The sequence below is a fragment of the Cibotium barometz genome, chromosome 5 (assembly GCF_041138505.1).
Source record: "Cibotium barometz isolate CiBa-2024 chromosome 5, ASM4113850v1, whole genome shotgun sequence".
Classification (NCBI taxonomy): domain Eukaryota; kingdom Viridiplantae; phylum Streptophyta; class Polypodiopsida; order Cyatheales; family Cibotiaceae; genus Cibotium; species Cibotium barometz.
The window spans coordinates 43545083-43571381 of NC_141050.1; positions in this window are offsets into that span (position 1 = coordinate 43545083).

The following is a 26299-nucleotide window of genomic DNA, read 5'->3' on the forward strand; positions in this document are numbered from 1 at the left end:
TTATATGGATCTGTTGGTTGATCTTGCTGATCTTCAACGAGAGTCCATCATGTTAAGTGATTATATTGCCAAGTATTATGGGCTAGGAACTATCGAAATGGCTCCTGAGCGTTCTAGTTGCCAATGATGCCATAGATACTCTGATGAAGGAATGATGGAAAATTAAGAATCAATTGGATAAATTGGAAGATGGTGATCAATGATACTATGGTTTTATTAAAGGATTGTTTTAAACTGGTTGAATCTGGTTAAAAAGGCAATTTCATATTGGGTGTGTGAGTGGTGTGACTAGTTTTATTTTGCATGAACATCCGGCTAAGGGGCCTTGGAACTCTTTTCCTTGGTACCCGGGACAAAACCTAACCAAATTTTTAATTGGATCCCATCACTACAGTGGTTGGGAGGTTGGCTAACCCATGGGATTGGATGGGGTTAGGCTGGACTGATGGATCCGTAAATCGAGACTCAAACTTTTGTTTTTACGATAGAAAAAAATAAATAAATAAATCCCGGACAGAAACTGTTCTATGGATAGGAATCAACGGCTGTGCCTCTTGAATGGGGAAAAAAGCGTTGATCCCAATGATCCAAGTGCAAGTTTCTTCCTTGAACTGACTAAGTATCTTATAGATGTAATCGGATCATCTCGATCAGAAATGATCTTGACTACGATAGAGTAAAAAGTTATCCTGGTGGAATCGCCCGTGCTTTCCGGTAGAGGGAGTTTTTCCGGGTTCGGTTTTGGAACAACCGACGGATTAGTCTCTTATCCGGATATCCGTGGGCGAGGCCCCGAGTGTGGGACCCCTGTTCCGCGCGAGAAGCGCTACTTCCGCTGCCAGTACCCTGAATCCGTTGCTCGGTGGGAACAGGGATCTTACAGTTGGTATCAGAGCATTTGGTTAATAAAGATCAACTGAGAAGACAAATATATCAAAAATTTATCAAGAGACACAAAAAGATTATAATTGTGTGAGATAATTCATACAATTTGATATTCAAACTGAAATTCGTAATTTGGTAATTGAGTCTTCAGATGGAAGTGCCGCAATTATATAGAATCCCTGACGTGCTTGAGGCCTAGACATGATAGTATTTACCTTATAATTCCAAGGGCCGTGACTACCCATATATACCGAGAGTATACTGCAGCTCTTTACTGACAGTATATAGGAGTAAATCTAAGACTTGAAATTATAAGTGTTAATGCTATCCAGATGATGATTTTGAATGTGATTGATATGATTTTTAATTCTGTTTGAGAATTGATGAATTGATTTGGATTCTGATTGAAAATGCTGATTGAAAAATGTTGATTTTAAAAATTAGTTGAAATATAATGAAACCACAATGAGGGGGAATGGGACGAGTCCTGTGATGATATTCATAACTAGAAAGATGATAACGAATTCAGCAAATCACTATGAGATTAGTGGGTTGTGCTGTCAGATTGCTACTGTTAATACTTGACCGGTAGATCGAGTTAAGGGATGTCAAATTGAGAACTTACTTGACTGAAATTTCCGTGGAGGAATGTTCCGAAGGAAACTTTTCGGTCTAATGGACCATTATCATGTTAAAGATATGAATGATATAATCTGAATGAATTGTTATTTAATGATGAGTTCTATATAAGGGATATTTATCCCAGTGTTCTGTTGGGTTGACTAGAATATAAGGAACCCCAGAATAAAATTGGATCTTAAGAAAAAGAGCTGTCCTCTACCTTGCGAGATGAGGACATCTCGCACTTTTTAAGTGGGGTAGAATGTAAGATTCCTCCCCAACCTTCGAAGCATACAGGGGTAAGAATCTTCCTTTCTGATCTTATAATTATTCCCTCTCTAAAATAAAAGAAAGTTCTGTTTAAAAAAGGAAGACCCTTTCCCTAGAATACTTCTCAGGAGTCCCACCTGTTTTAAGGCTTTAGAACAATGAGTCCAGAAGTGAGAATCGGTGTTTTGGATACCAAGGTTTTGGTTTTCATTTGAGTACGGCCCAAAAGAAGTTCTTTATCTCTTGGGGAGTATAAGAAGTTATCCCCCAAATATTGTGACCCTTATATCTGAATTCAATGAAAGTAGGTGACTTAGCCTACAAGTTTCTTTTATTCCCTCATCTCAAAATTCTTAATGCCTTCTATAGAAAAATGTGTCAAACTCAAATCATGGAAAGACGGTAAAACTTCAGTGGCAAGTTACCGTTGGCTTCTAGGTTACGCTAGCTCCTTCCTTTATATAAGTCGTAATTTTTACTTGCCGCTCACAGTAATCTTACTCCCATCAATCTCCTTTCTTTCTTAATCTCCTTCATGGCTTGGCAACAGGAATTAGTTTTATCCCTGATGATTTCTCACCTTCAAGACGCAAGAGAGTCTGTGAAGAAAGACTTTATAGAACAGTATGAGCGCTCACTTTTTCCTCACCTAGGAACTTCTGTAGCACAGACCAAATGGCGGACCTATCAAAACATAACTAGGGTAACACCCTGGGGTCAGCAGCACTTTCGTAACAATGTCCGCTTGGCCATGGTTATTGAAGCTTTGGGTTTGGGTCCCCGATACTACTGCGTCATGAGATCAAGGCATCTTGGGTTTTCTGAGCGGGTCTTCTTACTGGCGTGTTTTCTTCCTCATGAGAAGATATGCCTTTATCCCGTTTTTGGCTTGCCTCTCAGAGGTCCTTTTGTTAGATCACCTCATACCACTGAGATAGGTGCGGCAATAACCAGCAGAATCATTCCCATAGATGAGTTACCCTATACTTGTGCAGCTTGTGAGGACTGCTTTTGTGACCATATGATGGACGGGCTTATGGAAGTGTAAAGAGTTCTTCTATCTTTACTGTATAAGTTCCGTGAATGAATAAAGTTTAAATCTTGTTCTTATTTTGAATCTTGCTCTCTTTAAGACTTTTCTTGGTGGTTAATCTTGATTAAAATTTTTCTCTAAATCTCATATTCGTGCATCTTGTAAAATTATCCCAGTTTGCGAGATGAGGACATCTCGCATTTTTTAAGTGGGGTAGAATGTAAGATTCCTCCCCCAACCCCTTTTTGATGTCTAGTATCTTCCCCTGTAATCAATCCCTCTTCAGAAATATAAAGGCCTTGTTCTAACTGTTTTAGCCTAGAGAGAGAAAAATATGCTAGAGAGAGAATATTCAGATTATGAATATTTTTGGATAGAAAATTAACTCATCTTATTAAAATAAGTTCCCCTGAAATAGAAATTCAAAAAGAATTTTCCAATGTGCAATTGGAATTAATTGGAAATAAGTATAAAGAACCTTAGTCTAAGGGTCTAGATTTTCAGAAATTTTTAGATTATGATCCAATTAAGGTTCCTATGGGCCAATAGCATCAATCCATGTGTAGGGAGGAGATAAATCCAATTTGTAAAAGAAGATACCCAAAAATGAGTAAATGCTCACATAAGATGAAGAGTTGAAAATGTACAAGATTTATTAGTAAAAAAACTATGAGCAATATTAAAAATATGAGATATTTTGGGTATCCAAAAATGAGTAAATGCTCACATAAGATGAAGAGTTGAAAATGTACAAGGTTTATTAGTAAATAAACACATATGTAAGGAAGGGGAGTTCTTTAAAGGAGGTGCATATTTCACATAAGATGAAAACTTGAAAATGTACAAGGTTTATTAGTAAAAAAAACTATGACACATATGTAAGGAAGAGGAGTTCTTTAAAGGAGGTGCATATTTCACATAAGATGAAGAGTTGAAAATGTACAAGGTTTATTAGTAAAAAAACTATGACACATATGTAAGGAAGAGGAGTTCTTTAAAGGAGGTGCATATTTCACATAAGATGAAGAGTTGAAAATGTACAAGGTTTATTAGTAAAAAACTATGAGCAATAAAATTTTGACACATATGTAAGGAAGGGGAATTCTTTAAAGGAGGTGCATATTTCACATGCTTGAATGAGTTTTAAACTCAAAAATAATGTGATATTTTTATCTCTCATCTCTCTTGAACCAAACCAAATCAAAATGGAACCAAACCGAATCAAAAAGTAACCAAACTAGGTCCAAATCTAGTCCAAATTCAACCAAACCGACTTGGAAAATTCTACAATCAGTTTGTTTGGTTAGGAGCTCAAATTTTCCTATAAATAGAAGCCTCCCCTTGTTGAAAAAAATATAGTGTCTTATGCTTTGTCACTCTACTCCACCTAAGCCAAAATATATAGTGTCTTATGCTTTGTTACTCTACTCCACCTAAGCCAAAATATATAGTGTCTTATGCTTTGTTACTCTACTCCACCTAAGCCAAATTAGATAGAGTCTTATGCTTTGTTACTCTACTCCACCTAAGCCAAATTAGATAGAGTCTTATGCTTTGTTACTCTACTCCACCTAAGCCAAATTAGATGGAGTCTTATGCTTATTACTCTACTCCACCTAAGCCAAAATATAGAGTGTCTTATGCATTGTTACTCTACTCTACCTAAGCTAAGAGTTGTGAATTCTTTAATAATTCACTAGTTTTTGATACTTCTCTCTTTCTTCAATCCCCATTGGTGGCTCCATCAACATACTAAACCAATTGATTGGTTGGGGGCCTCTACCGTGAATAAAGAATCAAGCAAATTATAAGGTAAGTATATTGAATTTTGATCTTTTCTATAATTACTCAATGATTCTCTCTTCTCAACCCCTCTCAAGCTTGAGAAGTTTAATTGGTATGGTTCTTTAAATGCTATTGAAGTTAATTGGTGAATAGTAGTGAAGAGTTACATAATTTAATAAATGCTATAGAAGTTAATTTCCATTTATGTTTAAATTCTAATGGTTTTTATGTAATTTCTCTCTCTCACTCAAGAAATGGTCATACTCATGACCCATTCTCAATCCAAATGAAGCTTTTCATAAAGCTTTTCCTTAATCCAAGATTAAGCTATGCTTGAGGCCAAATTAATGGCTTTTTGCTATGCTTTTAGTTTATGCACATTGATGATTCAATCCATTATGGATTGATGACCCAATTAGAGACCATTCTAATTATTTCCTTAATGATAAGCTTTATCCCTTAGAAAAAAATTGAGATTTATCAGTCATAGTAGCGGAGCTATGGCAAAATTTTTATAGAAATTACGCATAAAATAAATTCATTCAAAGCATAAAAAGAGGACTTCCTACCATATTCTAGGAACTATCATCTAGATTAATTAAAAGAATTTTATTATGCATGGAGATGTGGATGTTTGCATGTAGATGTAGATGTATGGATGTGAGTGTGAATGTGGAGGTGGATGTATGCATGGAGATGTGGATGTATGCATGTAGAAGTAGATGTATAGATGAGGATGTAAATAGAGATGTGGATGGATGCATATAGATGTAGATGTATAGATGTGGATGTGAATGGAGATGTAGATGTAGGCATGTAGATGTAGATGTATGGATGTGGATGTGGATGTATGCATGTAGATGTAGATGTATAGATATGGATGTGGATGTGGAGGTGGATGTATGCATGTAGATGTAGATGTGGATGTATGCATGTAGATGTAGATGTGGATGTGGATGTGGAGATGGATGTATGCATGTAGATGTAGATGTATAGATGTGGATGTGAATGTGGAGGTGGATGTATGCATGTAGATGTAGATGTATGAGGAGAATGTGAATGTGGATGTGGATGTGGATGTATGCATAGAGATGTGGATGTATGCATGTAGATGAGAATGTACGCATATAGATATAGATGTATGGATGTGAATGTGCATGTAGATGTGGATGTATGGATGTGGATGCATGAATGTGCATATAGATGTGGATGTGAAAATAGATGTATGGATGTAGATGTGGATGTGTGGATGTGAATGTGGATGTGGATGTGGAGATGTGAATATATGTATGAATGTGAATATACGATATGTGATGTGAAGGAATATGAAGTGTTGAGATGGAAAATGATGTGAGGAGATGAGTATACATATAAATGGAATATGGAATAAGTAATGTGGATTGATGAGGGATAATGTGGAAAAATGAAAGTAAAAATAGAAATTGTATTGTAAACTGTTTGTAAATGATTGTTTTATGTCAAGAATGCTGGTGGGGGGAGCATTTTGACCGTCTTGTGATTAAGGTCGTGATGAGAAAGTTGCAACTGCTGACGGGGAGTCAATGAAGGACGTCTCGCGTAGCAAGGTCAGCCGAGGTCTTGACCAGCCTCGGTGCGATTAAAATGGTGAGCTTCCGGTACGGTGGATGAGGGGCCAAGGAAGCGGCCTATGCGTGAAGCGCTAGGTTACCTGCGAAGGATCCTAGAGGGTGCTGACCATATGGTGCTCGGGCTCTGGGTCGCCTAGGATACCCACGCGTGCGTCGAGGAAGATATTGGAACAGAGTTGGAGTTGTTTTCTGAAATCGAGCATGGATCTGGTTGATTGACCTTGCTGGTCTTCAATGGATGAGTCCATGGCTCCTTATATGGATCTGTTGGTTGATCTTGCTGATCTTCAACGAGAGTCCATCATGTTAAGTGATTATATTGCCAAGTATTATGGGCTAGGAACTATCGAAACGGCTCCTGAGCGTTCTAGTTGCCAATGATGCCATAGATACTCTGATGAAGGAATGATGGAAAATTAAGAATCAATTGGATAAATTGGAAGATGGTGATCAATGATACTATGGTTTTATTAAAGGATTGTTTTAAACTGGTTGAATCTGGTTGAAAAAGGCAATTTCATATTGGGTGTGTGAGTGGTGTGACTAGTTTTATTTTGCATGAACATCCGGCTAGGGGGCCTTGGAACTCTTTTCCTTGGTACCCGGGACAAAACCTAACCAAATTTTTAATTGGATCCCATCACTACAGTGGTTGGGCGGTTGGCTAACCCATGGGATTGGATGGGGTTAGGCTGGACTGATGGATCCGTAAATCGAGACTCAAACTTTTGTTTTTACGATAGAAAAAAAAAAAATCCCGGACAGAAACTGTTCTATGGATAGGAATCAACGGCTGTGCCTCTTGAATGGGGAAAAAAGCGTTGATCCCAATGATCCAAGTGCAAGTTTCTTCCTTGAACTGACTAAGTATCTTATAGATGTAATCGAATCATCTCGATCAGAAATGATCTTGACTACATTAGAGTAAAAAGTTATCCTGGTGGAATCGCCCGTGCTTTCCGGTAGAGGGAGTTTTTTCGGGTTCGGTTTTGGAACAACCGACGGATTAGTCTCTTATCCGGATATCCGTGGGCGAGGCCCCGAGTGTGGGACCCCTGTCCCGCGCGAGAAGCGCTACTTCCGCTGCCAGTACCCTGAATCCGTTGCTCGGTGGGAACAGGGATCTTACAGAACTTTGAGATGAGGAGGTAAAAGAAGCTTGTAGGCTAAGTCACCTACTTTCATTGAATTCAGATTAAGGCTCACAATATCTGGGGGATAACTTCTTATACTCCCCAAGAGATAAAGAACTTCTTTTGGGCCGTACTCGAATGAAAAGCAAAACCTTGGTATCCAAAACACCGATTTTCACTTCTGAACTCATTGTTATGAATCCTTAAAACATGCGTGACTCTTGAGAAGTATTCTAGGGAGAGGGTCCTGCTTTTTTAAACAGAATCTTTCTTTTATTTTAGAGAGGGAATAATTATAAGATCAAAAAGGGAGATTCTTACTCCTGTATACCTCGAAGGCTGGGGAGGAATCTTACATTCTACCCCACTTAAAAAAGTGCGAGATGTCCTCATCTCGCAAGATAGAGGACAACTCTTTTTCTTAAGATCCAATTTTATTCTGGGGTTCCTTATATTTTGGTCAACCCAACAGAATACTGGGATAAATATCCCTTAGAACTCATCATTAAATAACAATTCATTCAGATCATATCATTCATATCTTTAACATGATAATGGTCCATTAGACCGAAAAATTTCCTTTTGAACATTCCTCCACGGGAATTTCAGTCAAGTAAGTTCTCAATTTGTCATCCCTTAACTTGATCTAACGGTCAAGTGTTAACAGTAGCAATTTGACAGCACAATCCACTAATCTCATAGTGATTTGCTGAAATCATTATCATCATTTATCATCACAGGGACTCGTCCCATTCATCCTCATTGTAGTTTTGCTCAGGTTATTATATTTAAACTAAATTTTAGAAATCATCATGTTTCAATCAGAATCCAAATCAATTCATCAGTTCTCAAACAAAATTAAAATCATATCAACCACATTCGAAATCATCATCTAGATAGCATTAACGCTTATAATTTCAAGTCTTGGATTTACTCGTATATACTGCCGGTAAAGAGCTGCAATTATACCCTCGGTATATACGGGTCATCATAATACTTGGAACTATAAGGTAAATACCATCATGTCTAGGCCTCAAGCAAGTCAGGGTTCCATATAATTGCGGTACTTCCATTTGAAGACCCAATTACTAATTTATGAATTTTCAGATTGAATATCAATTTGTATGAATTATATCACACAATTACAACCTTTTTGATTCTTGATAAATTTTTGATATATTTGGCTTCTCGGTTGATCCTTATTAACCAAAAAGCTCTGATACCAACTGTGAGATCCCTGTTCCCACCGTGCAACGGATTCGGGGTACTAGCAGCGAAAGTAGCACTTCTCGCGCGAGGCAGGGTCCCACACGTAGAGCCTCGTCCACAGATATCTGGACAAAAGACTAATCCGTCGGTTTTTCCAAAACCGAACCCGGAAAAACTTCCCTTATCCGAAAAGCACGGGCGATTCCTCCAGGATAACTTTTTACTCTAACGTAGTCAAGACCATTAGTGATCAAACTGATCCGACTACACCTATAAAGATACTCGGTCGGATCAGGGAAGAAACTTGCACTTGGATCATTGGGATCAATGCTTTTTTCCCCATCAAGAGGCACAGCCCCACTGATTCCTATCCATAGAACAATTACTATCCAGGACTTACTTCATCTATCATAATAACAGAAATTGAGTCTCGATTTACGGATCCATTAGTCCAGCCTAAACCCATCCCAGTCCCATGGGTTAGCCAACCGCCCAACCACTGTAGTGATGGGATCCAATTAAGAATTTGGTTAGGTTTTGTCCCGGGTACCAAGGAAGAGAGTTCCAAGGCCCCCTAGCCGGAAGTTCATGCAAACATAAAACTAGTCACACCACTTACACACCCAATATGAAATTGCCTTTTTCTTAGCATCAGCTAACTTTAAAACAATCCTTTAATGAAACCATTATGTCACTGATGACAATCCTCATAGTCTGTGGTTGAATCCTTATTTCTAGTCATTCATTCATCGGTATACTTATGGCATCATTGGCAACCAGAACGCTCACCACCTGTTCACTCAGGGGCCTTTTCCATAGTTCCTAGCTCATAGTAGTAACCGACAATATATTCATATAACAGAATGAAATCTCCATGGAAGATCAGCAAGATCAACCCATAGATCCATATAAAAGAGCCATGGACTCATCCGTTGAGGACCAGCAAGGTCAATCAACCAGATCCATGCCCGGTTTCAAAAAACAACTCTTATTCCTTGTTCCAATATCTTCCACGACGCACGTGTGGGTATCTTCGGCGACCCAGAGCCCGAGCACCATATGGTCAGCACCCTCTAGGATCCTTCGCAGGTGACCTAGCGCTTCACTCATAGGCCGCTTCCTTGGTCCCTCATCCACCGTATCGGAAGTTCACCATTTAAATCGAACCGAGGCTGGTCAAGACCTAGGTCGACCTTGCTACGCGAGATGTCCTCCATTGACTCTCCGTCAGCAGTTGCAACTTTAACAATTAGGTCTTCATGACCTTAATCCACAAGACGGTCAAAATGCTTCCCCAGCATTCTTGACATAAAACAGTCATTTACAAACAGTCACAAAATACAGTTTCTAAATCGAACTCTCGTCTTTCCACATTATCCCTCCTTAGTCCACATTACTTATTCCACATTCCATTCAATGTGTACTCATTCTCATCCATTTCCTCATATTGACGACACATTAATTCACATACACATTCACATTCACATCCATACATCCACATCTACATGCATACATCCATTTTTACATCCTCATTTATACATCCACATCTCATATCCACATTCATACATACACATCCGTATCCACATCCATACATCCACATCCACATCCACATTCACATCCATACATCCACATCTACATGCTTACCTCCATTTTCACATCCTCATTTATACATCCACATCCCATATCCACATTCATACATACACATCCATATCCACATCCACATGCATACATCCACTATCACATCCTCATTCATACATCCACATCCACATACATACATACATCCACATCCACATTCCCATTCACATCTATACATCCACATCTACATCCACATACATACATACATCCACATCCACATTCCACATTCACATCTATACATCTACATCTACATCCACATTCACATACATCCACGTCCACATTCCCATTCACATCTATACATCCACATCTACATCCACATACATACATACATCCACATCCACTTTCCATATTCACATCTATACATCCACATCTACATCCACATTCACATACATCCCCATCCACATTCCCATTCACATCTATACATCCACATCTACATCCACATTCACATCTATGCATATACATCTTCATGCATACATCCATTTTCACATTCATACATCCACACTCCCATCTCCACATCCACACATCCACATACATACATCCATTTCCACATTCCCATTCATATAACCCTATATGCCTTCACATCTAATCTTTTACATCACATCCATTCTCGCCCTATCACAACCCATATACATCTTATTCTATCACATACACTTCTTACCTCATCCCATACACATCTTAATTCATCTTATCACCTCCTAACTTATTTCATAAGCATCTTATCACCTCTTATCACATCTTATACACCTCTTATCACATCCTATCACATCTCATATCTATTTATAGAATACAAGAGAATTCTTATATTTGATATAAGATTTCTTTACACATTTATTTATGCATAAATTCTATTTAAGGAGATTAATACTTTCGAAGTAAAAATCAATCTTTATGCATCTTCCTATGCATAAATTCATTTTAAATGAAAATGACACTTTTGAATTAAATTTCAATCTTTTATGCATTTTCCTATGCATAAATTCAATTTAGATGAGAATGACACTTTTGAATTAAAAACCAATCTTTTATGCATCTTCTTATGCATAAATTCAATTTGGTAGGAATTACACTTTTAGAATAAAAGAATTTCTCTTATGCATAAATTCAATTTGGTAGGAATTACACTTTTAGAATAAAAGAATTACTCTTATGCATCTAAGTTATGCATAAAATCCATTTATGATGAAAAATCACACTTTTAGTATAAAAAGAATATCTTTTATGCGTACCTCTATGCATTAAATCCAATATGATAAAAGTAACACTTTTACAATAAAATAATCAACTTTTATGCATACCTCTATGCATGAAATTCAAATATGATAAAAGTCACACTTTTATAATAAAATAATCAACTTTTATACATACCTCTATGCATGAAATTCAATTATGAAGAATTCTTTGATGCATCTCTTTGGCTTCATCTATCCGTTTGTCTACATCTTCAAGGTCTTTCTTGAAGCTTGTAACACTTTTATAATAAAATAATCATCTTTTATGCATACCTCTATGCATGAAATTCAAATATGATAAAAGTAACACTTTTATAATAAAATAATCAACTTTTATGCATACTTCTATGCATGAAATTCAATTGTGATAAACGTAACACTTTTATAATAAAATAATCATCTCTTATGCATACCTCTATGCATGAAATTCAATTATGCATAATATAAAAATTAATTTCTCTAGGCTTACAATGAATATCTTTCAATTAATCTAGGATGATAATTCCTAGAATATGGTAGGAAGTCCTCTTTTCATGCTTTGAATGAAATTATTTTATGCGTAATTTTTATAAAAATTTTGCCATAGCTCCGCTGCTATGACTGATAAATCTCAATTTTTCTAAGGGATAAAGCTTATCATTAAGGAAATAGTTAGAATGATCCCTAATTGGATCATTAATCCATAATGGATTGAATCATCAATATTCATGAAATACATAAACTAAAAGCATAGAAAAAAGCCATTAATTTGACCTCAAGTATAGATTAATCTTGGATTAAGGATAAACTTTATGAAAAGCTTCATTTGGATTGAGAATGGGTCATGAGTATGACCATTTCTTGAGTGAGAGAGAGAAATTACATAAAAATCATTTGAATTAAATATAAATGGAAATTTATGTAACTCTTGACTCTCATTAATCAATTAACTTCAATAGCATTCATCAAATTATGTAACTCTTCACTACCATTCATCAATGAACTTCAATAGCATTCAAAAACCATTCCAATTAAGCTTCTCAAGCTTGAGAGGGGTTGAGAAGAGAGAAACCTTGAGAAATTATAGAAAAGATCAAAATTCACCATTTACCTTACAAATTGCTTGATTCTTTGTTCACGGTAGAGGCCCCCAACCAATCAATTGGTTAAGTATGTTGATGGAGCCACCAATGGGGATTGAAGAAAGAGGGAAGCTCCAATTTCTTCAATTTGGAGAGAATTTTAGAGAATAGTAGAAACTAGCATTATTTCAGCATAACTCTAGTATAGTAAAATTCTTCCTTTTTTTTTTCAAAGGACTCATGTTCTATTTATAGGAGAGGGAAGCTCTAACCAAAGCTAACTGAATTCTAGAATTTTCTAGATTCAGTTGGTAAGTTTCTTATGACGATTGTGATCTATTGCTTCTTCCAAAGGTGAATGCTTAGAGTTCCTTCGTGGGAGGTGTGGTAGCCCATAACAAATATCCATAGCTTTTCCATACTTATAAAAGAGTCCATAATGTGTTGTAGCTTTCACATATCTCAAGATTCTTCTCACTACATCCAAATGTGGTTTCCTTGGGCTTTGCATAAACTGACTCAGAAGACCAACTACATAGCATCAATCTGGTCTAGTGATAGTCATGTATATCAAACTACCTACCATCTTTCTATATATTGTAACATTCTCAATCTCTTCACACCATAATCAGCCCTTAGCTTCACATTTTGCTCAAACGGTGTGCTCATTGGCATGCCATATTTTGCTAGCATATTCAATGCTGCATACTACCTTTGAACCAACCAAATACCTTTCTTTGTTTTCACCACTTCAATGCTAAGAAAGTATCTCAATTCTCCCAAGTCTTTCATGTCAAATCCATCACGTAATGATGAATACATAATGCATTGCATACCCATCATATGTCAATCTCTCCATTGGATAGCTTATCCTTTGTGAACTTCTCAAAACATGTAGATAACTTTATACACCCTGTACTCTAGCATGTGGAGGAACATATCTCTCTTGCCTTACACTTGGATACGTAAGGTTGGGATGCCAAGTTCTTCATCTAGACTTTCCGAGCTAGATGACTTATAACACGTTATGCCAATTCCTTCAACTATTTTTTTGGCTTTGTCAACAACACTTCCACTTGTGCTCACACTACCATCATGTATTAACCTTCCTGACCCCATGGACTTATATTATCACTTCCACTAGTTGTTTCACCTGGCCCCCTAGACAATGATGTAGAACTCTCTTTTGGGAAGTTCATATGCACATATGCATCTATGTCATCAACCATAATATCATCTTTGTTTTTGTAACAACTTGCCAACTCATCACACAAACACCACATCTCTAGAAATGAGCACCTGTTTAGTTTCCATATTGTAACATTTGTAAGCCTTTCTATCTTGTGCATAACCAATGAATATGCACCTCTCAGCCCTTTGGATCCAATTTCCTTCTCTTCTCATTCGGCACATGTAGATAGGCAATACATCCAAAAACTTTGAGATGCCCAATGTCCAGCCTAAAACATGTCATCCTCATCTTAGGAGTACTATCATGTATGGCAGCTATAGGTGTCTTATTCAAGATGTACACCATTGTGGCACATGCTTCTGCCTAATAATACAAAGGCATACTCTTCTCATTTATCAATGCTCTTACCACTTTTCCTATCACACGATTCTTTCTCTCAGCAACCCCATTTTGCTGAGGAGTATACATGCGTGTAAGCTATCATCCAATACCGGTCTCTCAAGAATGCATCAAATGCATGTGAGATGTACTCACCACCACCACCATCTATCCTTAAACATTTAATCCAATGACCATATTTCTTTTTCACAAGTGCTTTGAATTCTTTGAACTTACCCAAGGCTTCACTCTTCTCTTTCAAAAAATAAAGCCATGTCATCCTATTGAAATCATCAATAAATGTGATGTAATATACTTACTTCCATTTATTAATTGGGTTTGAGTGGGACCCCAAATGTCACTATGCATAACCTCAAGTAGTCTTCTACTCATTTGACTATCCCTAGGAAATGGTAACCTTGCTTGTTTCCCAAATTAACATGCATCACAACATGTGTACTACCATCATATTTGAATCTAGGTAGACCACCAATAATACTCTTTGTTTTAGATTTTAGATTTTGTATGTTTGCATCACCAATACTTGTTGAGATGTCAAGCTCAACATGAGCTGACACTCATGAGGCGCCTGCATGACCATTCGACATTTACATCACTGGTGGGTTTGGTAGTAGCTGGCACACTGATATATCGTCGCTGGAGATTCTACAGTTGGACTACACCGACTATGTTGCCATATATATAGGCAGTGATGTGTGTGAACACACTTAGGACCGCCGGGGCACCTTTTCCCTCTTTAGGAGGTTTTTTCCCCCTGCTTGTATATACGCCCATCATTTTAGGGCTAACTTATCTTTGTACATTGACACAATCTAATACTTTTTGTGTTGTGTGCATTCTTGCTTCTTCTTCTCCAAGCTTTGTGTGCTTTCTTGCAACCCTAATTCCAACAATTGGTATCAGAGCAGGCATCGGCTCTCCCAGGGCTACACCGCTAGCACCCTCCGACTCACGTTCTCCAATCGAGGTGAGCTTTCACGAGCGCTTGTAGGTCCCTATACTAGGTCCCTATACTCTGCAAATAAGTCCATAGGGCTTAGCGTTCTCAGAAATTGCATCTGATGTTGTTTTGGGCTCCGTTTTTGCATTTCAAGTTTTGCACAGGTGTTTTTATCATTTTGTGTAAAAATTTTGACAGTATAATTTTCTACAAAATAGGCATACGTATTCTATTGTGGACCATGCTACATAGCACGAGTTGTTTTCTATTCAGTCTTTGCTTCATTACAGGCAGCTTTTGCATCAGTTTCAGTTAGTGGCCATGGCTGATAACAGCAAAATGGTGCATTTCGCATGTTGTCTGCTGATGACAAACTGGATGGAGACAACAACTACTCACTTTGGGCATACATGATGCAGCATGTTTTGGTTGCAAAAGGAGTGTGGAACATTGTGCAGGGTATGGATGTACGTCCAGGTTCTGTGGATGATTGTGGATGATCTGTTGAGGATGTTGCAGGTTCTAGCAGCTCTACTATTGCTGCTGTTTTACCCACTACTGAACAAGCTCGTTGGGATGGTAAAGATGCACAGGCTCATGCCTTGATTGCACTTTTTGTCAAACGTAACATCACCCCACATATTCGTTCAGCTAAAACAACAAAACAGGCTTGGGATATTCTAGCTAGTTGTATGCAGGTCGTAACGAGGCAACAAGCTCTTACCTGTGTAAAGAGCTAGAATCGAAGATTATGCAGGAAGATGATGACATGAATGTTTTTCTTGTTGAGATTAAAGATCTCAAGGAACAGTTGATTTTTGCAAGGTGAGATTATTCCTAATCATTCTCTTGTGCAGAGACTGTTCTTTATGCCTTACCTGAGTCATATCAGACTTTTGCTTCCACGTGGAGACTTGTTACTGAGGACAAACCTGATGTTGTCAAGTATGATACTTTAGTCAACAAGCTCTTGCAAGAAGCGTAGTCCAGGCAAAATAGGGCCAAGCAGCGTGCAGTTGATCAAGCATTTATTTCTGCCCAGCAGAGCAAAGAAGAAGTGGTAAGGCAGCCCCTTCCACTGTTTCTTCTCCTATTAGTAGGTCAGCAACTTCTTCTCCTTCCACAGGTAGCAACAATAAGTCTAAGAAGGCTCTTGATAGGCAAGAAAAAGATCAGGTGTAACTATTGTAAGGCAACTGATCATGTCATTAAGAATTGCCCTAAGCTAAAGGCTAAAGAGGCAAAGAAGAAAGAGTCAAATGCAGCCACAATAGCGGATGCTTCTACAAATGCAGATTCTGCAAATGTTGTGCAGGATACAGAATGGGCGTTTAGCGTGTAGTGCCAGTATGACCCATCTGTACATGATGCATGTTTGGCAGTTTCTGTTGACTCTGATGTATGGTATTTTGACAGTGGTCCTACAAAGCACATTACCTCACATCGTGATATGTTCACTTGTCTTGAGGCTGTCCCTAATGGGAATACTGTCACATGTGCCAATACTGCTTCTTACCGAGTGAAGGGCATTGGTAAAATTATGCTTACTGCTACAAATGGCAGCACTTTCACACTTTCAGATGCTTTGTATGTGCCAGGGATAAAGAAGAATCTATTGTCTGTCTCTGCACTTGCTAGACTTAGACTTGTAGTCAAATTTGTGGATGACAGATGTACTGTTCATGATTTGACTTCTGGTGATACGATTATTATATCTGGCACCTTGTTTCATGGGCTCTATAGGCTCAATTATTATGACAAGTGTGTGGAAGATTCAGCAAATGGAGTTTTTGATGAAAAGGCAGTTTTAGATGCAAAACTGTGGCATGCTCGTTTCGGTCATTTGAACTTTGCTAGTTTGCTCCGTTTGCAGAAATTTGATATGGTTGCTTCATTGCCCCCTCTTGAGGCACCATTGAAACATGTTTGTGAAGGCTGTATTTTAGGCAAAATGCAGCGTTCTGCGTTTCCAAAGGATGGTTCTGTGCGGGCCACTCACAAATTGCAACTTGTACATAGTGATGTATATGGGCCTATGCAAACTCCGTCATTTGGTAAACACTTGTACTTCGTGACTTTCATTGATGATTACTCAAGGCATGCATGGGTATATCCACTAACGGCAAAGTTCGAAGTGTTTTTGTGCTTCAAACAGTTTTTGCTTATGGTTGAAAATGTATCCAATTGTATTGTGGGCACCCTCCATTCTGATCGAGGGGGGGATTACATGTCTAAAGAGTTTGATGCATTTCTGGCTAGTCGTGGGATAAAACATCAATGTACAGTGCCGTATACCCCTCAGCAAAATGGTATTGGTGAGAGAAAAAACAGGTCACTAATGGAGATGGCACGATGTATGGTCAAGAGCCAAGCTTTGCCACATGCGTTTTGGCTTGAGGGCTGTCATGTGTGCTGCATATGTACTCAACAGGTGTCCCACTAAGGCCTTGTAGTCTATTACTCCATATGAAGCTTGGCATGGCAGGAAGCCTTCTATTGGTCACTTGTGTGTCTTTGGTTGCTTGGCCTATGCTTTAGTGCCTGTGCAACAACGTAGAAAATTGGATGATAAGGCTGTCAAATGCATTTTTGTTGGTTACAGTACTGAGAGCAAGGGTTATAGATTGTATCATCCGCAGTCAAAGCGTATCTTGATTAGTCGAGATGTTTTTGTGGAAGATGCTGTGCAGCCTTTGTTATCATGTACCAAAGAGACAGGTTTGAGCTCACGGGATGTATTTGATACGTTGTTGCCTCTGTTTACAGGTGGGAACTCAAATGTAAGTCCTAATGAGGTAAATATTCAGCCTATGCAGATTTCAAACGATATCATAGATCAGCCTATTTCTGATGCAGATTTACAGGATGTAATTTATGAGGATAGGGCTGAAAATGAGCAGGCTAGAGGTATGCCTAAATGGCTGGTGCAAACCTTGCGTGATAGTAAAATTGATGCACCTATGTCTAGTCGTACTCGTTCAGGTTTTCAGCATGCCTCTTATGCATCAGATTGTTATGCTTTGTGGCTGTGTCTAGTATGTGTGAAGAGGAAGAACCTCTTTCATTTGATGAGGCACAAAAATCAGAAAATTGGTTGGCTACAATGCAAAGTGAATATGATGCTATAATGAAGAATGGTACATGGTCTTTGTGTGATTTGCCTATTGGTAAAAAGGTCATTGGATGTAAGTGGGTTTTTAAGTTGAAACGAAAGCCAGATGGTAGTGTTGATTGCTATAAAGCTAGACTTGTTGTAAAGGGTTATGCTCAAGAAAAGGGCATTGATTTTGATGAGACCTTTGCTCCCACTTGTCGTATGACTACCATTCGTAGCATTTGTGCATTGGCCGCTCATAATGGTTGGAATGTACATCAGTTGGACATAAAGCTGCATTCTTGAATGGAGATTTGCATGAGGAGGTGTATGTATCGCAACCTTGTGGTTTTGTTCAAAGAGGGCAGGAAAACAAAGTGTGCAGGTTGAAAAAGGCTTTATATGGTTTAAAGCAAGCTCCACGAGCTTGGTATGAAAAGATACATGCATATTTGACTGCACATGGTTTTCAGAATAGTCCAACAAAAAGCACTTTGTATGTTAAATGTGTGGATGATGTTCATCTAATCATTCTCTCTATGTCGATGACATGCTGCTCACAGGACCAAATGAGAGTCATATTTGTTGATTTTAAGGCTGATTTGAATGCCTCTTTTGAGACAGCAGAATTGGGGCATTTGCATCATTATTTGGGGATACAATTTAAGCAGTGTGATGGAGGTATTGCTTTGTGTCAGACAAAGTATAGTGAGACATTGTTGCTGAGATTTGGCCTTGAAGACTGCAAGCCTATTACTACTCCAATGGAGACAGGTTTGAAGTTGAGTCTTCACATGATGCTGGAGATCACTTTGATGTCACACTCTATCAGACAACTGTTGGTTGCCTCATTTATGTATGTATTACGAGGTCAGACATTCAATTTGCAGTCTCACAGGCGAGCAGGTTTATGCATAGCCCAGGGTCTCAGCATTGGAAGGCAATTAAATGCATCTTTCGCTACTTGAGTGGCACCATACATCTTGGGTTGTTTTATCCCAAGGGGAGGATCATTGCCGCCAGATTTACATGCTTTTTCGGACTCAGATTGGGTTGGTTGCTATGACACAAGAGTGTCCACAAGTGGTTTTTGTTTCATGCTCGGTAGCTCATGCATATCTTGGTTGAGCAAGAAGCAATCTACTATGGCCACTTCTAGTTGTGAAGCTGAGTATAGGGTAGCTTTCACAACTACGGTTGAGTGTGTGTGGCTTAGACGGCTTATGGTGCTGACTTGGGTGTTGGACAGGAGTCTGCCACCTCTATCTACACTGACAGTCAGAGCGCATTGGCAGTTGCGAGAAACCCAGTTTTTCATGCTCGCACAAAGCACATTGAGGTGCATTATCACTATGTCAGGGAGAGACTCTCAACAGGAGAGATCAGCTTGGCCTATGTGCCAACACAGGACAACCTCGCCGATCTTTTCACAAAGGCACTTCCTCGTGAGAAATTCGAAGCTTTTCGCAAAGCTTTGGGCTTGCTCCCCTTTGTGGACTGATCTACTTCAGGCATGGCACTTCCCTATACATGAGTGCCAGCTCTCGTTCACACCATCACTCCCAGGGGGGATTTGTTGCCATATATATAGGCAGTGCTGTGTGTGAACACACTTAGGACCGCCGGGGTACTTTTTTCCTCTTTAGGAGGTTTTTTTCCCCTACTTATATATACACCCATCATTCTTGGGCTAACTTATCTTTGTACATTGACACAATCTAATACTTTTTGTGTTGTGTGCATTCTTGCTTCTTCTTCTCCAAGCTTTGTGTGCTTTCCTACAACCCTAATTCCAACAAACTAGTCCACACCTATCCACTCCACTTAGCGTGTTCACATTATGGACCGCTGTATATACTCTAGTATGTAAGTTAGTGTTATGTGAGTGAACTTTCTTGAGAATTTAATTATATTTATTCAATAAAAATTATAGTTAGAGATGAGAGTATATGAATATCTCTAACCAATTAGAAAAATATTTTAAAAAATAAATTTATCATAAAAATAGCATCTTTATGATAGAGATTCCAAAAAGTAGGTCAATTTTTGCATACGGTTGAATTTAGAGAAACATCCCACGTAACGTTGTAGACAGGCCTATTCTCGTAATTTTAAGTACCAACTCGACTATATTTTGATGAAAAACCAGAGAAATACAGTGGCTGCAAGTTACAGACTTGTACTTGTATACAAGGAGCCAAGATAGGCTGAGACAGGCAAATGTCTACAGGGAGTATTAGTTCTCTTATTGTTTCCCTTATATGGTTTAATTATTTCATGAGTGTGTGTGTGTGTGTGTGTGTGTGTGTGAGAGAGAGAGAGAGAGAGAGAGAGAGAGAGAGATTAAACATGGTTTGTAAGAATTGCAGGTTCCTTGGATGAAGCTCTCTTCTCTTTCTATCTTCTCTTTTCTCCTTTGATGAGAAGATGTATGATTGTATCAAACTACTTCATATCTTAATAAATCATTGAAATACTCATATATGAGACCGCGGGTCTTACATATGGGGAGGTAGATTGGACCCAATGCTTTTGTCTTGTGTTCATAAATATTTTTCCATTTAAGTTTTTCGTTTAATTATCCTTCTAAGGTTGATGTATTAACTTGTAGTTATCTTATTTAAAGTAATTTGTAAAATTTGTTGGAATCTTATACTTGAAGAAAATGTCTTGTAATAGTGGTATCAGAGCTACAGGCCAAGTACAAGATCTTTTCACATGCTTAGGGAAAGAAAATCAAAGATGTGGGTTATGGACTAACCTATTAATAATTGGACTATAGTGTTTTTGCTATTTTGCAGAACCTCATTGCAATCGAATCTATGTAAGGTGCTACCTTCCTAGCCTTAACTCAATCTTTTGATTGCCAAGTTTCATATTTATTATTCAAGTTTATTTCAACTTCAAATAGGAATTAATCTTTTCATCATCATCTCCTTTGACATTAAGGTAAGCACATATATATAGACTTGTTGATTTGAGCCATTTCAAACCTAGGATTTCTTTCCTCAAATTTGAGAGATTCTTTCTATAAATATCTTATAAAGGTATTTATACAAACCTCAATGAAATTATGACTTACATTTTGTACAAGTTTATTTTATTCGGTTTAATTTTATCTATCTTTCTTTTATGTCTTAAACTTTGTTATTTTTTATTCATAAGAGTGAATTATTATTAAATAGTTAAATTCAAGTTTTTATTTTATTAATCAAGATTGTTAGAATTGTTGCTAGTCATTCATATTTATATTTGTATTTAAACTTTCAATGTATTGAAAAGTCATTTCTATCTATTGTTTATTTATAATCTCACATCCTCTCAGATAACTTTTCAACACTCAAGGTTAGTATGTATTATCTTGTATCCATAATCAAGTTATCTTTCATTGTTATGATGATAAGTTTCTCACGAATTATCTTCAAGAACTTTATATTCCCTATCCAAAGAAATCATAACGATTCACATCTCTTAGAGTGTTAAATTATTTTGACAGGATAATTTCAATCACCCCACAACAATGGAGGTATGTGTTGACTTTATTTAACCAACCATTCACATCATTTAAATTTCCTTTTATTTTTATAATAAAATAAGCATTCTCTTCCAGAACAGTTATACTCTATTTGTCAATTCTTAAATGGATACCTAAATGGTTTTATCCCACCTATCCCAACCTTACCCATATGATGCAATTGAGTACAGTTGCTATCCCAGGCGCAGGAGGGATGTCACGGTTTGTCCGTCCATTCTGTGGTGGGTTAATTGGGGATGCCTAATTACCACTATGTTCGAAGCAACATGGCACTTGGGTGATTTCGAATATTCCATGTGTAGGACATGAAATTAGGGATGGCTGGAACTAAATGTTGGATTTAATGCTTATGCGATGTCATGTAACTTTAGCATGTGTTGCTAATGTAAATGTGTTTAAATGGACAACCTTGTGTAGGTTGGTGAGATTGACGGGCTTTGTGCTTGTAAGCCGGAATGGCTAGGACGTGATGGTGGTGATATGGTGTGAGTAATTACCGAGAAGGGTTTTCTCAGCTACACATTGGATGCCATTTGTTTTCTCGGGAGAGAGGCAATGATCTGATGTGTTTGATTACCCTCTGGGATCATTGGAAATGCCCATGGCTTAGAGAAAACTGGACTTGAGTACGGGTTAGTAATCATGATTGCTGTTGGTGGTGTTAGTAGTTGTGAGCTGCTGACATTGTGTGATGGTGGACAACTAGTATAGTTAGAGAGAGTGTGAGCATGTGTTGCTCATTAGCTAGGGTGAATATGGCATGAATATAAGACAATGAATCGAGATGGTTGATATCTTAACAGCAATATCGGGCTTTTGGTATGACGAGTATGCTTCTTATCAACTATTATTATTTTTTAAAGAAAAAAAGAAATATATTTAACAACATGCATACTTTGTTGATGATGGTTTTGGTAGGACTTGCCAAACACACTTTATTGGTAATGGATGATCTAATGTACCATGTGCACAACCCTGTTGGTTTGTTGGACTTTTCTTTTGTCAAATTTCTAGACCAGGTTTTGCAAGCTACACAACTAAAAGGACAGTTGCTTTCTTAACCGAGAGGACTGTTTATATGTGAGTGAACTTTCTTGAGAATTTAATTATATTTATTCAATAAAAAATATAGTTAGAGATGAGAGTATATGAATTTCTAAACAATTAGAAAAATATAAAGAAAATAAATTTGTGATAAAAATAGCATCTTTATGATAGAGATCTCAAAAAGTAGGTTGGTTTTTGCATATGGTTGAATTTAGCAAAACGGCCTACATCGCGTTGTAGACCATGCCTTTTCCCGTAATTTTAACTAGCAACTCAACTGTATTCTGACGAAAAACCAGAGAAATACAGTGTCTGCAAGTTGCAAGCATGTACTTGTATACAGGGAGCCAAGATAGGCAAATGTCTATAGTAGAGAGTATTAGTTCTCTTATTGTTTTCCTTATATGGTTTAATTATTTCATGAGGGAGAGAGAGAGAGAGAGAGAGAGAGAGAGAGAGAGAGAGAGAGAGAGAGAGAAATTAAACATGGTTTGTAAGAATTGCAGGTTCCTTGGATGAAGCTCTCTTCTCTTTCTATCTTCTCTTTTCTCCTCTGATGAGAAGATGTATGATTGTATCAAACTACTTCATATCTTAATAAATCATTCAAATACTCATGTGTGAGACTGCGGGTCTTACATATGGGGGGCAGATTGGACCTAATGCTTTTGTCTTGTGTTCATAAATATTTTTCCGCCGTTAAAGTTTTTCGTTTAATTATTCTTAGCCTAAGGGTCTAGATTTTCATAAATTTTTGGATTATGGTCCAATTAAGGTTCCTATGGGCCAATAGCATCAATCCATGTGTAGGGAGGAGATAAATCCAATTTTGTAAAAGAAGATACCCAAAAAATGAGTAAATGCTCACATAAGATGAAGAGTTGACTATGTACAAGGTTTATTAGTAAGAAACTATGAGTAATATCAAAAATATGAGATATTTTGGGTATCCAGAAATGAGTAAATGCTCACATAAGATGAAGAGTTGAAAATGTACAAGGTTTATTAGTAAAAAACTATGAGAAATATTAAAAATATGAGATATTTTGGGTATCCAAAAATGAGTAAATGCTCACACAAGATGAAGAGTTGAAAATGTACAAGGTTTATTAGTAAAAAAACTATGAGCAATATTAAAAATATGAGATATTTTGGGTATAATGATTCCATTTTGACACATATGTAAGGAAGGGGAGTTCTTTAAAGGAGGTGCATATTTCACATGCTTGAATGAGTTTTAAACTCAAAAATAATGTGATATTTTTATCTCTCCTCTCTCTTGAACCAAACCAAATCAAAATGGAACCAAACCGAATCAAAAAGTAACCAAACTAGATCCAAATCTAGTCCAAATTCAAGGAAAACTATTACAGACTTAACTTGAAGAAATCAATGCTTTTTCCTAGCTGAAATCAGGCACAGTCGTTGATCTATTCATTTGAGAAGTCTTCAAGTTATTATTTAACTACTCGAGTTCTAAGCATATTCCTATTATTAAATTTCATTATTAAAACTCTACTAATTCCAGCCTAACCCCATCCGGCCCATGGGTTAGCCAACCACTCAAATTGGTAGAACCAGACAATTACTCACCCACCCATAATTGAATGCCTTTCTTAACTTTTTGCTTTCGAATACAGATATGCACACACTCCTCTTTAAACTTTAACTTATAAAACAATCCATTGACAAATAGTTATTGATTACAGATGTCATAACTCAAAATTTCCATCCAATCCTTGTTTCTAAAAAAAACAGTATTACTCTGGACTCTCCGTTTTGAGACTAGCTAGTCAGCACAATGAGATCCAGTAACAGATTACAATAATCATTGGTCTATCATACAATATCTTCCACGACATACGCATGGGTGTCCTAGGCACCGCGAGCCCGTGCATCGCCTGCTGGTCAGAACCCTCCAGGATTCTCCTTAGGTGTCCTGGCACTTCACTCAGGGACCGCTTCGTCGGCCCTCGTCCATCATCGTACCGGAAGCGCACCATTTTAACCATACCGAGGCTAGTCAAGACCAACCTTTGCCACGTGAGCTGTCCTTTGAACACTCCCCGCCAGCTGTTTTGCAATCGAACTTCCCTGAGAAAAACACATATACCAAATGCTCCCTCCAGCATTCTAGCGTAAGACAGTCCTTTAAGAAAACAGGGTTTCTATGCAAGTTTTCACAGTTTGATTTTCTTTTGAATACAATGAGTATATCTTAAATCAGTATTCCCAAAACTTTTGATCATAATTCTAAATTCCATAACAGAATTCCTCGAATTCTGTAGCTTGATCCACAGACCAATTCAAGGGTCTCAATATTATTTTACTTTCATTCATTGAATAGTCACTTAATTGATTTCTAAATTAATCACGAATCCCGATGAGGGATTAATCATTTATCTGAAATTCCAACTACGATAGAGTTTCTAAATTTTCTCTTTACAATCCGAGTGAGTATAAAACATGGAAAGCAATGATGAGAAAAAAGGTGCCTCCTTCATGAGGGGGGAATCCCCACTCTGAGGTGTCAAAAATCAGTTTTTTTAACTATTTTCTTTGGTCCTTAGTCCACTCTTCATCTTATGTGAGCATTTACTCATTTTTTGAGGGGGGGTTTCTTTATTTCTTCAATTTATCTCCTCCCTACATTTGGATTAATCTTATTGGCCCCTCAAAACCTTAATCCAAAATTTTCAGAAAAATTGGATCCTTAGGCTAAGGTCTTTTGAGCAGATTATAATTTATTTCTAATGCACCTTAGGAAATTCTTTTTAAACTTCTATTTTGGGGGAATTTAGTTTAATAAGAAAAGATATTTTTCCATCCAAATATATCTAAAAATAAAGTTACCTCTCTCTAAAATATTTTCTCTCTCTAGACCAAAACAGGTAGAAACAAGATCTTTTATTATTCTGAAAAGGGGATTAATTACAGGGGAAGAAATTGGACATCTTGAGGGGCTAGGGAGGAATCTTACATACCTGATATAGGTTCTGTCCTCAGAACTTGTCTCATTAAGAGGTCTAAAAGACCTGGTCGCCGAACTCATGAGACGATAGAAGTTGTGGCGTGACTGAGGTTTTTTTAGGATTATTCTAAATGTAGAGTGTTATCTCTAGAACCTGATGTCGACCATATCTTCAAATTTTACATGCATGTAAGCTGGTAGACACCTGAGGTGATGGTAGTATAACATCGTGCCTCTATCAATGGGGCCTTGGTTCATGTCGAATAGTAGTTGATCTACTTTAAATCCATCATATCTCTCTTTGGGATGGTCAATAAGTACTACGATCAACTTCAAAAATTGGATACTAGCCACAATAGCGGGATCCGGGATGCGGCACCATGCACGTATCCATGTCAATAATTGTTATCTTTGTTATCCTATATCTGAAAAGGTTGCTGGCACAAATAGAGGAAAGTTGTAGCATATATGTGAATCGCGCTTCTTTGCATCATGGGATTCCAGTGGTGTCAATCTTTATTTCAGTGGCATATACAATGGATCCACTCTCTGTGTGGGCGGAGCACACATGCATTGGTGACTATACTCTGGGATTGTCAAGTACTCTTGCCACCATTTTGGTTGTATACCAAAATCTTCAATTTTGGGGT